This window comes from Ochotona curzoniae, unplaced genomic scaffold (genome assembly GCF_017591425.1).
Source record: "Ochotona curzoniae isolate NIBS_2020 unplaced genomic scaffold, NIBS_Ocur_1.0 contig_1482, whole genome shotgun sequence".
NCBI classification, from domain to species: Eukaryota; Metazoa; Chordata; class Mammalia; order Lagomorpha; family Ochotonidae; genus Ochotona; species Ochotona curzoniae.
In genome coordinates, this window is record NW_024465100.1 from 5,802,030 (window position 1) to 5,818,043 (window position 16,014).

Consider the following 16,014-nt stretch of genomic DNA (forward strand, 5'->3'; position numbering starts at 1 on the left):
CAAAGGACATATAAAATGTTTAATTATGATAAGTTTTGTTTTCTCTTGTTATGAAATGTTGAATTTGATTTTGAAAAGCAGGTCTGCACACATGATTTAAATGTTTGAGATATATGCTTCATATTGATTATTGAAGAGTAGTTTTGAGGCATGTGGAATTGATTGGAAGCTGAGCATCTTTGAAGATAGTAGGCAGTGATGACCTGGTCACATCAGTGAGGCATCCACACTCCACCAGGAGTGGTAGGACAGTGCAGTCAAGCAATCCACACATGCAAAGCTGGACGTCAAGAATAATAAAAGAAGTGCTGCCGTTACTGGTTTGTGCTGTATTTGTTAGGTGGTATGCCAAGGAAGAAAACTGATCAGATTAATACAAAGCATGACTTTGAACCATTTTGACTGGCTATTTCATGATGCCTTTCCATTCAGCAAGTCCTTTATGTGCTGGCCCTTCAAAAATGTCATAGGATAATACAATTAAACTATGTTTATTTGGGATGCAAAAATTTTGAAAGCCATGTGTAGTTTTTTTTATTATTTTCCTAATATGCATGTTGCTGAACTTTTTGAAGAGCCCTCATATGGCTGCCTCATGTTGGTTCACAGTCAAGTTGATTTTTTTTTCTTGTCAGCATTTAGGTGAAGGGTTTTTTAAAATTTCTTTTTGAGGCATTTGGTGCAAAGCGTTGTTTTTAAAATATGCAAGCGTACTTTGAAAAGTCATGGTAATGTGTATTAGAAAAAAACTGTGTACCAGTTTTAATTTTTTGTGGTTGCTTTCTAGCCTTTTTTTTTCCTATGAGCTTTTTCTTATATTGTTGCTTAATAATTTTTTTTTACAAATACCTTTAAAACTAAGAATATCACAGGTGCTAAAGTTTATACTGAAATGGAGACTAGGTACTCATTTCTATATGCACAAATGTTTTACATAATATCTTTAGATTTGTATCTCTTTTTTACTATAGTTTTACCAATTGCTCATATTATGTGTATGTTTTTAAAACATATTTTTATTTGAAAGAGATTTACAGAGAGGAGACACACAGACACATATAAAGAGAGAAAGAAAGAGCACCTTTCATTTGATGGTTTATTCCCCCAAATGGCTGCAAAGGCTGGAGCTGAACTCATTCTCTAGATCTCCCAAATGGTGGCGGGGCCCAAGGACTGGAGCCATCTTCTTCCACTTTCCTAGACCGTAAGCAGGGAGCTGATTCGAAGTGGCGTAGACAGATGCAAACTGGTACTCATTTAGGAAACTGGCACCGCAGGTCGTAGGTTAACTTTCTGTGCCAGCACACTGGCCCCAGGTGACAACAACAGCCAGAGCTAGTCCATGTTAAAGCCAGGAGTTAGGAACTCTACTTGGTCTTACACGTGGACGATAGAGACTCAAATACTTCAGCTTTTGTGTATGCTTTGGATAATATAATTCAAGTCTTTTAAAAATGTTTTTAACTGGGCTTTTTCATCTGAAGTAGGATCATTAAATTGGATAACCAAGTAAGATATAACAATTAGCAGATTTATATACAGGATATTATTTTTATAGAAAACAGCACTGTCTTCTTAAAGTTGACCATTTTATAAAATTTATACATCTATCTGAGTCAGAAGACTTGCATCCAATGACTCATTCCCTGGATGTTCACAATAGCCAGGGTGGAGCTGAACCAAACCTGACAGCTCAGAATCTAGTGTAGGTCCCCCATGTGGGTAGCAAGAACACAGTTACTTGACCCATGACCTTTGTCATATAGGGACTGCATCATCAGTAAGCTGAATCAAGAGCTGGAACTGGATATCAAGTTTAGGTGCTTAGATAGAAAACATGGGCATCTTAGTATTTTAGCTAGCAGAATAAACAGTATTGCCAACTGAATTACAAGAGAATATGTAAAATAGCTGAGATAGCTGAAGCTTTTTAAGGGTTTTGTGCTCTCTAAAGAAATGTTAAAGGCAACATTCTGTGAATTGGAATTTAAACAAAAATTGAATATATAATAGTTTATTGAACTACAATTTTTGCACAACAAAGTGTAGCTAGGTATACAGATGGGTGAATTTTGTCATATATAAACAGATGTGAAACCGTCATTCCACAATTCCTTCATGCCATTTTGTAATCCCTCCCTCCTGTGTTACCCACAGACTCTCCCTCATCAATTCCCTGCTTTCACACACTGTGAAATAGTTTTAATTTTTGGTGGTGCAGATAAATAGATACATACAGTATGTACAATTGTTTCTTATCCATGTTTTTACAGCGTATTGGTTTTTATGACTCATTCGTGTTTTTCATATGCTTTCAGTTCATTTCACATCATCGCTGAGTTTTACAGCATCGTGTGCATGCAGCACAGTTTGTGTGCTTACAACTTGTGGACGGTTTCCAGTGTGGAGCTATTGAAGAGAAAGCCGTGGGACCATCCCATGTGAGTGTTTGTGTGGAAGCTTACTTTATTTTTCTGAGTCAATAACTGCATTTTGAATGGCTAGGTTATCCCATACATGCTCATTTTAGAGAAACTACTGAACTGTTTTCAAAGCAGGTTATCTATGTGTTATTGGCTGATTCCCACTCTCACGTCCATATTGTATTATATTATGAAGTCTACAGTATTGTCTTATGGCTTTGGTTTGCATTTTCCTCGTTGCTAATGGTGCTGCACATTGTCTCAGGTGCCATGTGTCTGTCATCTGTGAGTTTCCTGTGACTGCTATAGTAACTTAACGCAGGAGTGGGTATCTGATGCAGCAGTTAAGGCACCACTGAGAGTGTCTATGTCCTGTTCCAGGGTATGTGGCCTTGAGCGTTGGCTCTGCTCCCCATTCCATTTCCTCCTGATGTACATCTCGGAGGCAGCAAGTGACAGATGACAAAGCTGGTGCCCTGCCATTCTTGTGGAAATCTAGGTTGAACTCTGGGCTCCTGGTTTCTGGCTGGCCCTGTTCTGTTTAGGGCTTTGGGGGACCCAGTCAGCAGAAGGGAGCATTATCTTTATCTTTGTGGTCAGTTTCTCCCTCTTCTTAAATAACATTAAAGAACTAAAATTTAAAACATTGTCTTAATGCAGAAGAAACAATCTGTCAGAGTTCTGTCAGACACGTTTGTGAATGAGTTTGCTAACACCAAGGTGTGTCTGCAGGGCTGAGTGCCCTCCAAAGGATGTGGGGAAGAATTGAGTCCCCTATCTGCGGCCACTGAACAAAGTCTTGTATTCCTTGGCTTGTGGCTGCTCTCTTCCATCTTCCAAGTCTGTGACTGAGCATCCAACCTCTCAGCCTTGTTTTTATCACATGGCCTTCCTGCTTCCCATGATCAAAGTTTCCTCTGCCTGCCTCTGTTTTAAAATTATTTGAAAGGCAGTAAAGGAGAAAGAGATTGAGATTTTCCATTGATTGCTATACTTCCAAAATGCCCATATCAGGAAGGGCAGGACCAGACAAAACCAGGAATCCAGGAGTCTACCTGGGTCTCTCTCAGGGGGGCAGAAACCCAACAACTTGCACCTCACTGCTCACTCCACCCAGGATGCACATTAGTAGGAAGCTGGAGCATAAACCAGGTGCATCGAATGGAGTGGGCACCCAAGTGGGGTCCTAACTTTTGTGTTAAAACCCACTTCTCTGTGGCTACCTCTACAAGGACATAAAGCCCACTGGGCAAATGCAAGATAATCCAACTGTAAAAGTATTGTAAATTACATCAGCATCCAAATAAGGTCATATTTTTGAATTTTAGATATGACAATGTGTATAAAATTTGGGATGCCATTATTCGGTGTACTACATAACTATTTTTTTTTCTTATGTGAAGGCTACCTTGTATTATATAGGCTACTTTGTATTATGGCTTACAGTTCCTTCTTTACACCCACTTCCTCTCAGTTGAGCTATCTTCCTTTCGTTTGGAAAGTTCTCTCTATATAATGGACTGTAGGTCCTTAAAAAGATACTCATTTTGCAAAAATCTTCTTCAAATGTGCCTTGTCATTTGATTATCCTGAAAGTGTATTTTGAGGAACAGAAATTCTTCATTTTAATTAAGTCCAGTTTATCAGTGTTTTCTCATATATATCATGTTTTGAGAGTTCCAAGAAATCTTTGATACCGTAAGGTTACAAACATTTTCTTCTGTTTTTTTTTCAATATTTTTTCCCAGAAATTTTATGCATTTAGGTTTCCATTAAGAATTATGACCCATTTGAGTTAATTTTCCTGTGATATAAGGTACGAATCTATTGTCTTTTTTTGACTACCTAAAAAAACTATTCTTTGCTGACAGAAAACATCTGTTTACTTGTGAATTGAGCAATTTCTAGATTTTTCTATTCCATTCTGCTGATTTATCTATCTTGATGTCATTGTAATGTTGTGCTGAACTACTGTAAGTCTTTAAATCAGGTGATATTAACCCTAAAGTTTTCTTCTTTTTTAAAATTGTTTTTGCCACCGTATGTGCTTTATATTTTCCAGTGAGTTTTATATTGGTCAAATCCTTGCTTGAAAAGCACTGAAACGCTAGTAACATCCAAGTCGCTATTCCCAGAAGTAGTTATATCTAATCACTTAGTTCTTTTTTAGTTTTCAGAGATTTTTTTTTTCTTTTCAGTTTTTTCAAGTGTTAATTTATGTTACTGTAGTGGGTATCACCCAAGACAAAAATAAGGTCATGGTGCCATATCAAAAGCTTGACCTTTCCTCTTTATTTCTTTGCAATTGTATTCTGTTTGGCTGAAATATAGACGTTGTCTTCTGGAATATATTTATCTGATTTTCTGAATACTCTGTCAATATGGCTCTCTCATAATATAGTAAATGAACTTAGAATCTTTACTATTTTAAAGGAGAATGAAGCACAGATCAGGATCCTGGATAATGCTCTGTATGTACCGATTATTTCAAGAAATGTCAAAATGTTTCTAAATGTTACATCAACATTTACAGTATAATTATGAGAAATTACAAGAGTTTCACATAAGGCTTTTTTGGTCTATATCCTAAAGCATTTTAGATTGATATGCTGTCTTTGCATTATAATGCTATAGAAACGAAGTTCATCTCTAATTTTTTTCTTTAGTTCAAGTGCCATAAAGCACATTTTTAATTGCACTTATTTTTAGAGATTAGCATATGAAAATCATATAATAATCACCAACATGTTAGCCCTAATAGCCACTGTGTAATCATACTGCTGCTTGCTTTATTATCACATTGTTTTTAGCAAAGAATTAAAATGAATGAAAATTAATACCGCCTAGCAGGTAATTCACTTAAAATATTTAAATATCTTACATTTCAATTAATTTCTATTATCATTTGATAACATTTGGTTCCTTCAAAACCAGTTGGACTTGCGTTGAATATTCCCATATGACTAAAGATTCAAACATAACGATTTGAAAAACTTGAACTCTTGTCACCAAGCATGCCTTCTATTTTATAAATTTCAAGGTAAATGGTATTTCAGGTTGCAGCAGCTTACAGTGATTTCCTAGGCAAATTTGATTTTATCTTTCATGCCACAAATAACTGTCTTTATGTATTGACTGATCTTTTTGTTCTCAAAAGTTGTTACTATTTTTACACCACCCAGACAGCCAATCAGTGTTTCTCACTTCATTATCAAGCTTGGACCCTTTACAATATCATTTAAAACAGGGTGAGAATATTAGTTCATTTTTGGTTTGGATGTTTGAGACCATGGATGATTATGGGAAACTCAGTGTGGTTGTTTGAAGGGTTTTAACTATTGAATAACAAAATTCCTTAGGGTTATGAGAACATGGATTTTTAATAGGTGCTTTTATTTGATTACCATCAGCCATTTGTAGTATGTTCCAACTGCTCCCCTGTAAAATGATTTAAAAAATAATTTTTAAGCCAAGACTTTGCAGATTTTTCCAAACAAGACTGACTTTTATTTAAATATAGATTCAAATTTATAAAGTATTTAAAAATTCTAAATTATGTTTTCCACCTTTAGCTTATTTTGGAGTTGAGGACTTACTTGGAGGGTTTGTTGTGCTAAATTGGAAATACGTTTTAAATATATGGCAGACAATCTACTTCTAAAGCACTGAAATGATTCCTTATTAAAAGGATTTAAAAATAACAAGATACCGGGTTTATGTGTGTGCATCAGAATACCTCTAAAAACACACTTGGCACATTTTTACATCCCTAGAAACAATGATGGACTTGTTCTAACTGCTTTCCTTGAGTTTCTTTCTAAGTTACTTTCAGGGCAAATGATTTCAATGACCATGCTGTTCAAGTTGATAGTATGTGATGATTTAACCCTCAGAACTCCAGCACTGTGTGTTTTGGCTTTGCTCCAAGTTACCACGAGACACTTATAGGGCACACTTTGTCTTGGCTGAAATCTTGAGCACACTGCAATTTCAGATTCTGTGCTGCCTGTTCCAAAATAATAAACTGTCCTATCAATTGCCTTCGTTTATGAGTATCTACCCTGTTCCCCAGAGTTCTAAGTTGGGAATGTGTCCTGTCAGTGGACATCCATTTCAGTGGGTAGTCATGTCAAAGTGTGGATGTGTGTACTGTTATATCCATGTCAGAAGTGGATGTTCACAGGAAACTAGCAATGTTTCCAAGAGAAACATAAGCACAACTTTACACAGATAATCCTTCCTGCCCCTACTTTTTCTCTGTGCATGTAAAATTGAACATACAATTACTTATTTGTACTCCGAGTTGCCGAGGAGAGTTTTAAGCCAAGAGCTTGTAGCTTAAAGTGGTCTCTTTTGCTAGCAATTTAAAATGGAAGCCAAAACTACATAAAGAGTGATTTTTGAGAGTAACAATGTTTTAGAGACATTCGTTAAAGAAATCTTAAGACTGCATTTATAACGATGAAGCCTGACTGCAGTGGCTTGTGTTGCTGGAGGAAAGGGGAAACGTAGGTGAGAGAGAGAGAGAGAGAGAGAGAGCGCCTCAGACGTAATCCACCTCGATACGTGGAAGGGTTTAAAATGTTTAAATTTAGTATAACGGTATTTTTTTGCTTTTCTTTTTGGTCTACAGGATACCAGATAATATGTTTTGCAGGATTTTTTATATGTCACTAAGATGTTGGTAGAGAAAAAGCAATGCAATGAGAAACTTTACTTTTGAAATATGTAGGAAATCAATTTCAATATATTAGCAATGTTAGTGTGAGAGTATTCCTAATTTTCTTGAATTTTTCTTATATATGTAACAACACATAAACTAATTGATATTTGAGGTATTTTGAGTGCTATATTGTAAAACTATCCTAAGGTTACTTTGTCTCACATAGATTTGTCTCTCTCTATCTCTCTCTCTCTCTCATGTGTATGTGTGTGTGTATGTATTATATATTGGGGCAGGAACGAAATAGACAGTTCTCCTACATAACTTCTAACTTAGATTCTTATGTGTCTTTTGATTGATCATTTAAGAAATTTAGAAAGTGTAATTTTTAAACGTGTTTTACTGACTACCGTCATTTCATCGACATTATTTATTTCTACACATTTTCAAATACACATATTTTGTTTCAGAATGTACATAAAGATATGTAGGCATCTATAACTTAAAAATCATATTTAAAAAAGATCAGTAAAACTAACCTTAAAGGAGCATCATAGTTCAAAAACTAATATAACCATTTATCTAATGTGTGTGAAGAATACTTGCCAAGCAATCCAGCAAGTTTATATTTTTCCTCATGCTCTCTCATCCAAAAAGGACAAAGTAGAACATAGAAGACAAAACATGAGCATGAAGTCTGGTTTGGCAGCATGGTAATTAGTCCACACAAATCGGGTGGAGTTTGAATGTTCTGAGCAGGGAACTTTATTTCCTTGTCAGAGAACTCATGAGAGTTGGCTAATCCTTCAGTCCTCTGCCTTGGGGTCCTGTGACTCTGGAATTATCATCAATGGTTGGTTTAAGTTCTCAGACCGGGAGAGTCAATCCTGAGATGGATCTCTGAAGTAGTCATCTTAGTGTTTTAACAAGTAAGAGAGCAGCATCTCAGGTACTTAGAAATGACTTTTTGAAAAATTGGGGAAAGAACAGGAGGAGACAAATTTTACAAAGTCAGACAGGAAAAGGAGGTTAAGAGAAGGAAGAAGAAAGCCATAGAATTTTCTGCCTGAAGATTATTAGTAAGAATTCCCTAAACCTAAAATAACAACGGAAAACTAAACTAATGAACAACCCATTCCTAAAATGACAGAACCAAAATACCACCCATACGTATTAGCCCTGACTGTAAATGGCTTAAGCTCAATCAAACAGCATAGATTAGTAGACTGGATTAAAAAACAAAACTCATCTATTCATTGTCTAGAAGAGACACACTTCACCAACAAAAATCAGCAGAAACTATATCGCATGGAATTTGATGTACTCAGTTAGCTTCATCTCTTCAAAACACTTTCTTCTGATTAAATCATTCAGTGACTCATAGATCATAGAGTAGCATCATTTTCTTCAAGAAGGTTCTTGATTTTCATTTCTTCAGCTACACATTAGTCATTTAGTAGCATGTTATTTAATTTCTTGGTGTTGTTAATTTCTTTTTTCTTTCTGATGTTGATTTTGTTTTGTGGCTTTTCATTTAAGGGGATGTATAGTAGCTGTGTAGTAGAGACTGTCATATCTAGTAACATGTCATTTAACTTCATGGCATTGTAAATTTCTATTTTCCTTTCTGTTGTTGATTTTGTATTATGACTTTTCATTTAAGGGGATGTACAGTACCTGTGAAATAGAGACTAACATCCAGATGTGAGGATATAATGCAGTATGCATTTCTACTTCCAGACAAAGATGGACTTACAATGAAACTGTTTACTATATCATGACAATAGGATTCTGGTCTCTCTGCCATTATCCATGCCCGTAATGATGGACATATGACTGTGTATGAAGAACTATACTTTAGTAATGATATAGAGGAACTAGGTGTGGGGGGGCGGTTAGGACTGGGATAAGGGAAATACCCGGAGCCTTTGGAACTGTATCATAAAACGATAATAATAATAAAATGTTAAAAAAAGAGAATTCCCTAAACCTAAAATGATGAGTGTTTGATAGTAGGCATTTTTAAATGTTTTTTTTTTTTCAAATTAGTGTGGTAATTGCAAGTAGAATAAAATGGCAAAAATTATATGGAAAGCTAGACACTTAAAGCTTTTTGGACAGAACCTAAATATTGTGAAATTATTTGAGAGTTTTTGAAGAAAAGGAAAGGAAATAACTAAGAAGAAAGTGTTCATTTAATGAGTACCTACTAGATGCACAGATAGCACAGAAGTTAAGAAAGGGGAAAATTGAAGTATGTATTTTAGGCCCAGTGCAGTAGCCTAGCAGCTGAGGTCCTTGCCTTGCATGTGCCTGGATCCCATATGGGTGCCGATTCTAATCCTGGCAGTTCCAGTTCTCATCCAGCTCCCTGCTTGTGGCCTGGGAAGGCAGTTGAGACAGCCCAAAGCCTTGGGACCCTGCAGCTGTGAGGGAAGCCCAGAAGAAGCTCCTAGTTCCTGGCTTGGGATCGGCTCAGCCCTGGCCTTTGCGGTCACTTGGGGATTGAATCACAAGACAGAGGATCTTCCTCTTTATATATCTGGCTTTCCAATATAAATAAATAAATAAATGAATAAATAAGAGAAAGAGAGAGAGTATGTATTTTATGATAAAGCATATAGTCACCATGCTTGTATTTGTTTTACACTATGAATGAAATCAAACATTGGAGTAAGAAATAGATGTGTAACAAAAATAATTTATTCAAATACATTCTCTCTTGATTAAGTGAATAGAAATATAATCTATTTTCAGTTCATTCTCAGCACTTAATATTTTCAAAGCAGTTAGAGGAAAGGATATTTCTGGAAGAATTAAAATTTCGTAATTGAAGCATCAGCACCGAATAATCTGTGTGTATTTAAACTTTTGGTAACATGCCAAATGTTTTTGCTGGTAGAATCAACTTTGGAATAGATAAAATATTTCTCTCTCAGATTCTTTCAGAAGGTAGTGCTCTTTATCACATTCTATATCAAAAACTTGGAACAAAAGCGAAAGATTTAATCTGTTCTATTTTTCTGCATTTTCTTTATTCCTTCTTTTCAGCCCAATCACCACAGGTTTATGTTCTGTGTAGCTGGCAAGGTAGCAGAGGAAAAGAGATGAGTAAGTTACAGTCTCTGCTATCAGAGAGCTTGCCATGTAGAGGAAGATACAGAAAAAAAAATACAAAGAAATAAAGCGTTCTGGTCTTTTTTTTTTTTTAAATATAAAAGCATGTACTTCCAGTACAAAAAGGAGTAACTTTATGTAGGACATTTGGCAAGGCTTCCCAGAGAAAATCATGGCTTAGATAAATAGGAGCTTGTATTTGGTAAGTTGGCAAAGTAAAATGAGTGTTTGAGGTAAGGCACCTAGATTAGCAGACGTAAAGAAATGATACGCAGAATGATGTATAGAAGCTTGCCATTGCTGGAGCCCAACACATAACTATGGGGCTAACAAGGAAAAGATGAGAGATAAGTTAAGGCAATTTTGAATAGTTTTATCAGCTTAGAAGACTGGCATTTGAATTGAGAGAATTAATGCTATAAAATGCTCCAGAAGAAATACTTCTCACAGCCATGGGGCAGATGGATTGCAAAGAGGTCACACAGAAGCAAGGAGACTCTTGTCATTGTGCAGCAAATGATGAAGTTCTGAACTGAAGCAGTAGCCGGAGAAGTACAGGTAGAGGAATGAGTACAAGGTGGTTTTCTGACGAAGCTGCGTCAACCTCCGTTGAGTGTGGAAATGGGCTATCAAGAATCAGGCCTCTTGCATCCACAAAGAGTAGAAGGCACGCACACAAAATTTTCTCTTCTAATAATTGGCGGTGGAATCAGAATTGCCTACTGATCTGAAAAAAATATGAAAATATTTCCTCTGTAGTTCTTCGGTCTGGCAGTGTCTTCAGTCACTTCACTGGTTCCTTACTGTCTTTTTCTGTCATCTTTCGTTATTATTATTGTGTGTATCGGATATTGGGAAAGGGAATTTTGGATAAAAGAATTTCTTTGTATGCATATTCAGTCAGTAAACACGTATATGATGCCAACAGCATATCCTTGAGGATATGGTGAGAAAATATACTGAACATGTAGGAATCACTACACATCCTAGAGAATATGTTCCCTAAAGGAGGCATGCATAAACTACAGTGAAACATATGATGAAGTATTTGAGGGACGACTTTCTTAAAAAATGACTAAATATCCATGGATAAAGGGAGCCAGGCAGGAAGAGTAGATTTTATTTAAAATTTCAGACAAATGAGGGAAGCTTAGCATCTTGAAGGGAGAACAAATGATTCAGAATGTCTTGGAAAATGATGTTGAGGAAAAAAATAAATGAACTGGATGAACTATTTAAGGTAGGAAGGAAGTAGGTTAAGAAACTGCATCCATGCTAAAATTTTGAAGACTTATAATCGGATCAGAGTCACATATACAGGGGAAAGAAAATCCACGTTAATTAAGCAAGTATAATAGGTCTTTGATGTGTATTGTCCATAATATATCTCAGAAAGAAACAGCGGGAAGAGTAGTTTTGAGATAAGCAACTTTAAGAGCCTGGATCTCAATTACTTTTAAGAGTTGGGCCAGTTCCTCAAGTTCACTGAACTTATATCATCTTCAAAATGTTCAATACTGAACTAGCAAAGTTTTCCGACTAAGTGTAGCTACATTATTGTTCTAAGAGACCAAATTCAAAGCCATGCTGCATTTGAAGAATTCATGGGACACAGGCTGTATCAATCAGATCAGATTGTTACTGCATCTCTTATACTGTGCTTGCAACTCATTTTGAATCCACCAAACCTAATCCTAAGAATCATGGGAGATATGTCCAAACCAAGCTTCTCTTTCTGATAGAAGTATAGGAGTAAGAATATAAGTGTAGAGGCCCTTATTTGCCACCATTAGGCATGAACTGATCAAAAGATAAAGCCAAAATAGAAGAAGGCAGAATCGGAAGCATAAGAGTGGCTCAGCTGTAACCTGGAGTTAGCTCAAGCTGTAAGCTGTTTTTAGGTAAATGAAATAAAACTTCTTAATAACCACAATAACAATAACAGACCTTCTTTTGTTGTAACTTGGCTTACATTGAGTTTCCAGTCTCTTGTTTCCAGTAATAAATTGTCAGGGGAAACTCACATTGGAATAGGATTGGAAGCATTATAATTAATGGAGGAAAGAAATGGATGTAAATGTAGATTGTCAGGTGGACTGCTAGTTCTAAAAGCAAAGATATTTGTTTTGGAATTGTTGTTCATTTGAGAATGAGGGAGACAGCTTCCATCTGCTGGTTCAGGGTCTGCTCCCTGTAGTGGCCAAGACTGGAGCAGAGAACATAACCTAGGAACCTCATCACTTGAGCCAACACTGTGGCATCTGCAGTCTGCATTAGCAGGACACTGCATTTGGGAGCAAGAGGAGGGTGTTGAATACAGACTCCCTGATGTAGGATGTACATCTTCCAGCCAAGAGCTTAACTGTGAGGCCAAACACCTGCTCCTAAGCTGAGCTATTTTAAAACAATTAAAAAGGAGAGGGTACAGTGGCTAGAGTTGAGGCAGAGTCAGGGAAGTATTTATTCCTAAGATGGGAGAGACTTGAACATGTTTATAGGCTAAGGGAAAGATGCCAGTGGAAGGGAAAGGTTGACAGCACTGAGAGGGGTAACTAATGGAGGAGAGTCCAGGCAGATGTGGGATGTAATGAATATTTCTGCTGCCGTGAGATCTCCAGGAAGGTCTGGTGTCTTAGTTGGTACATTTTACGAGACGTGTTCAATCTAAAAAAATGTTTTATTTAAATTTTCTTGCTTCTTCAGCATGTATAATCATGTTTTTATGTGTTTACTCTCTTCTTCTTTCCTAAATCATATGAAATCTTGTAACACCCTGCTCTCACTGCCAAAAACAGACACACAAACAAGTCAACAGAACTACATTAAGCCTCTCTATTCAAACTACTAGAGATCTTCTTGGCCAGAGAACACCCCAGGATTATTGAAGGCATCCCAGAATAGTCATATGGCAGGCACTGGGTTCTGCTCTATTTTATTGCCTACAATTTTGCACAATCTGATACACAAAAACAATGAGAGAGGGGATTACGTCAAATGTATGAAAGAAATGGCAGGAATCCAATGGGAAAGACATGCCCTCCCCATTTGGCAGCAGGCTTGCAGGGCAGGCAATGCCTTTGTCAAGTGATGAGTCACACTTGAAGCAAGGCTCTGGAAGGAATTAGTTCAAGAGAAGGCTGGAGAGCTCCCTGAAATGTTTGAGTGCCTCAGGCCACTAGCAGTATGTGCATGATCACAGCCAGACAAAGGGAGCCCTGGGATCCCAGACTTTCTTTCTGGAACCCGCAGGGAAGAGTATCTTGTGCCACTTCTGCCTGTATGCTGCTTGTAAAGCCCCAGCCCTTCTTCTGTTTCAGTAAGAAAACATTTCACAAAGCCCACGCTTTAGAACACTTACTCTGGGCCTCAGCATGTGATATAGGTTTAAATATACACAAAGATGGAGTTGGGTGAAAGGTCAGCTGGGGCACAAAATGAGAGCTTGAGAAAGGCAGGATGCAATATAGGGGACAGATGGGAGAAAACTATTTGCTTAATTCTGAGACAATCCACAACAAAGCAAGCATGTGTCTGACTAGCAGCAAACACCTAGCATATGGGCAAGCTCTATTAAACAAGGCAAAGCTCAAAAAGGCTCAATTTAAATATGCAACTTTCCTGTTAAATATTGTAGCTACCAAAGGACATCAGAAACTCCCATTTATCTCACTCATCAACTGTTCAGTAGTTGATGCCTTGATAGAAATGATGCGTTTATAAACATATTTAAAAAATGAATTGTTTTCATTTAGGATCTTCAAGATGAAGAGGCTCCCTGTACTGATTAGGAGATACACATGAGGGAAATCAAGAAAAATCTTGATTATAGGCCCATTGCAATAAACATGTAGGCCACGGAGCAGAAGACAGCAATTGAGGCAGGCAGAGAGGGATTCGATGACCAATAGCTTTTCTGGGTCCAGAGCGTTATCCAAACAGGCTTCCTATGAGGAATTTTTGGGGTTTAATTCCAGAAGGTGCTGTTGGCAGGTGATGACAGTCTAATGGCATAGACCTTGTGGGGAGTGAGGGTCCACAAGGCCAGTCCCACAAGCTGTATGTAACTATCCAAAAGGGAGGAGGGCACAAATAAGGCAGCGTGCCCACGTTGAGAAGTTGTCATCAGGATTGACTGAGCCCTCACTTTGGATAGGACAAAGACCAACTTAGGTTCCAGATGATGCTGAGGCAGTGTAAAATCATCAGAATTCTTTCCATAAATAAATACTATATATATAATTCATGTATATAAATATGTGTGTATGTGCTAGTTATTATTTCATGCATGTATGCCCATATCATATACATTATATATAGTATTTATATGTATTTATGCTTAATGAATACACACAGAGCTGTCATTCTGTTCCTAGTTCTGTTCTGTTTCATGGTGCTCATATATCTTTAATGATATATTGATTTTGAAGCAGTTAATTACTTTTTGAGCTTGTGATATAGCATAATGACAGTGTGATGTTTTTCGATGTTTAGAGTTGACTAGAAAATTGAAAGCTGGGTTTCCTGGGAGCGAATTTGCAAAATGTACCCAACACTCCTCCCCACACCTGGCTTTAGATGAAGTGCTAGGAGATCCACAAAATTCTCTATAGTAGGCACTGTAGTTGAGTTCCTCAGTTGGTCTGTGGGTAGCAAATGATAGAACATGCTGTTTCTCAAGGATTAAATAATGAAGTAAATGGTTCCCCTACTTAAGATCCATCACTGCTGGACTGTCCAGAACAGATGACAAACTGCTAGCATCCAGGCAGTTGTGTAATATCAGCACATGGCGTCAGCATCTGCCAAGACATCTGTTGATTTCTAGTCACTGAAATATATAGCTTACTTTTTTCCTTTCAAAACCCCAACAGTACTCCTGATATGAGGATGGAGAGCTCTTCTCTAGTCTGGGGAGCTTGCATTAAAGACACAAACTTTTGTAACACCGTTGTGATCCAGTGATGGAATATTTCATTATCGTACTCTCATTCACTTAAGAGAACAACCTTGACAATAGAGTCAGGTAGAATAAAATTGAGGTTTTCACAAACTGTAAACATCCCCACCATGTGACTCAAGTGATGTCTGTGGAGCCGTGACCTGAGGCCGACAGTGAGCTGTGAAAGGATGTCTTCTAAAGGCAGTTGAAGAAAGGCTGGATTGGCTTTGAATTTTAAGCAGTGCCAGGGAAGCTCTCTGTGTCTCTCCTGCCCTTTGAAAAGAGCTGAAAGCTCTGAGTTCATGAGAGCTGATTGTCTTCATTTTGCCTTTGTGTGAAAATCCTTGGCCCTCTGCCTAGTTTACTTTATAGCTTGTATTGCCTCATTATTCTCATTTTCCTCCAGCATCCTGCCCTGAGGAACCTTTCTTGAATGAGATTTTTCTGTCTTCTGAGTTGATTAAGCGAAGTCTGATAAGGAGTATCAAAGCTTTGCCCTCAAGGATATGGTAATAGTGACTTTTGCTTGAAAATCACTATCTATTTTGTTAAAGCAATACCTCTAAGGAGGCCTGTGGAAACCACCCAATACCATGGATGTCTCTGCTTTATTAGTTAAGATATTGAGTTATATAAAAAGTGGAAGAGAACAGCAATTCTAATGATGAGCTGTCGAAATGTTACAGTAAATAAGCAACAGATGATAATGTCTATTCTCTGACATGCCCTGTGCTAGATGGTAGACTTTTAATGTTGTTAAACTTAATTCTCCCATTAACTTTGTAAGTGCTAGGAAATTGCCCCAATTCATTACTAAATTCTAGGCCTAGGATTTGACTCTATGCCTGTCTCCTTCCAAAGCCTTCCCGTGT

General features: G+C 37.2%; 1 protein-coding gene across 1 annotated transcript in view; it reads left to right on the forward strand.

Annotated features, from left to right (window-relative positions):
* The first annotated feature begins 2,353 nt into the window (after positions 1-2,353).
* Positions 2,354-16,014, forward strand: part of PDE3A (phosphodiesterase 3A) — a 342,193-nt gene continuing 328,532 nt past the window's right edge. Inside the window, exon 1 of the mRNA XM_040968076.1 lies at positions 2,354-2,441. The gene's annotated coding sequence lies outside the window, so the exon portion shown is untranslated. The remainder of the gene's footprint in view (positions 2,442-16,014) is intronic.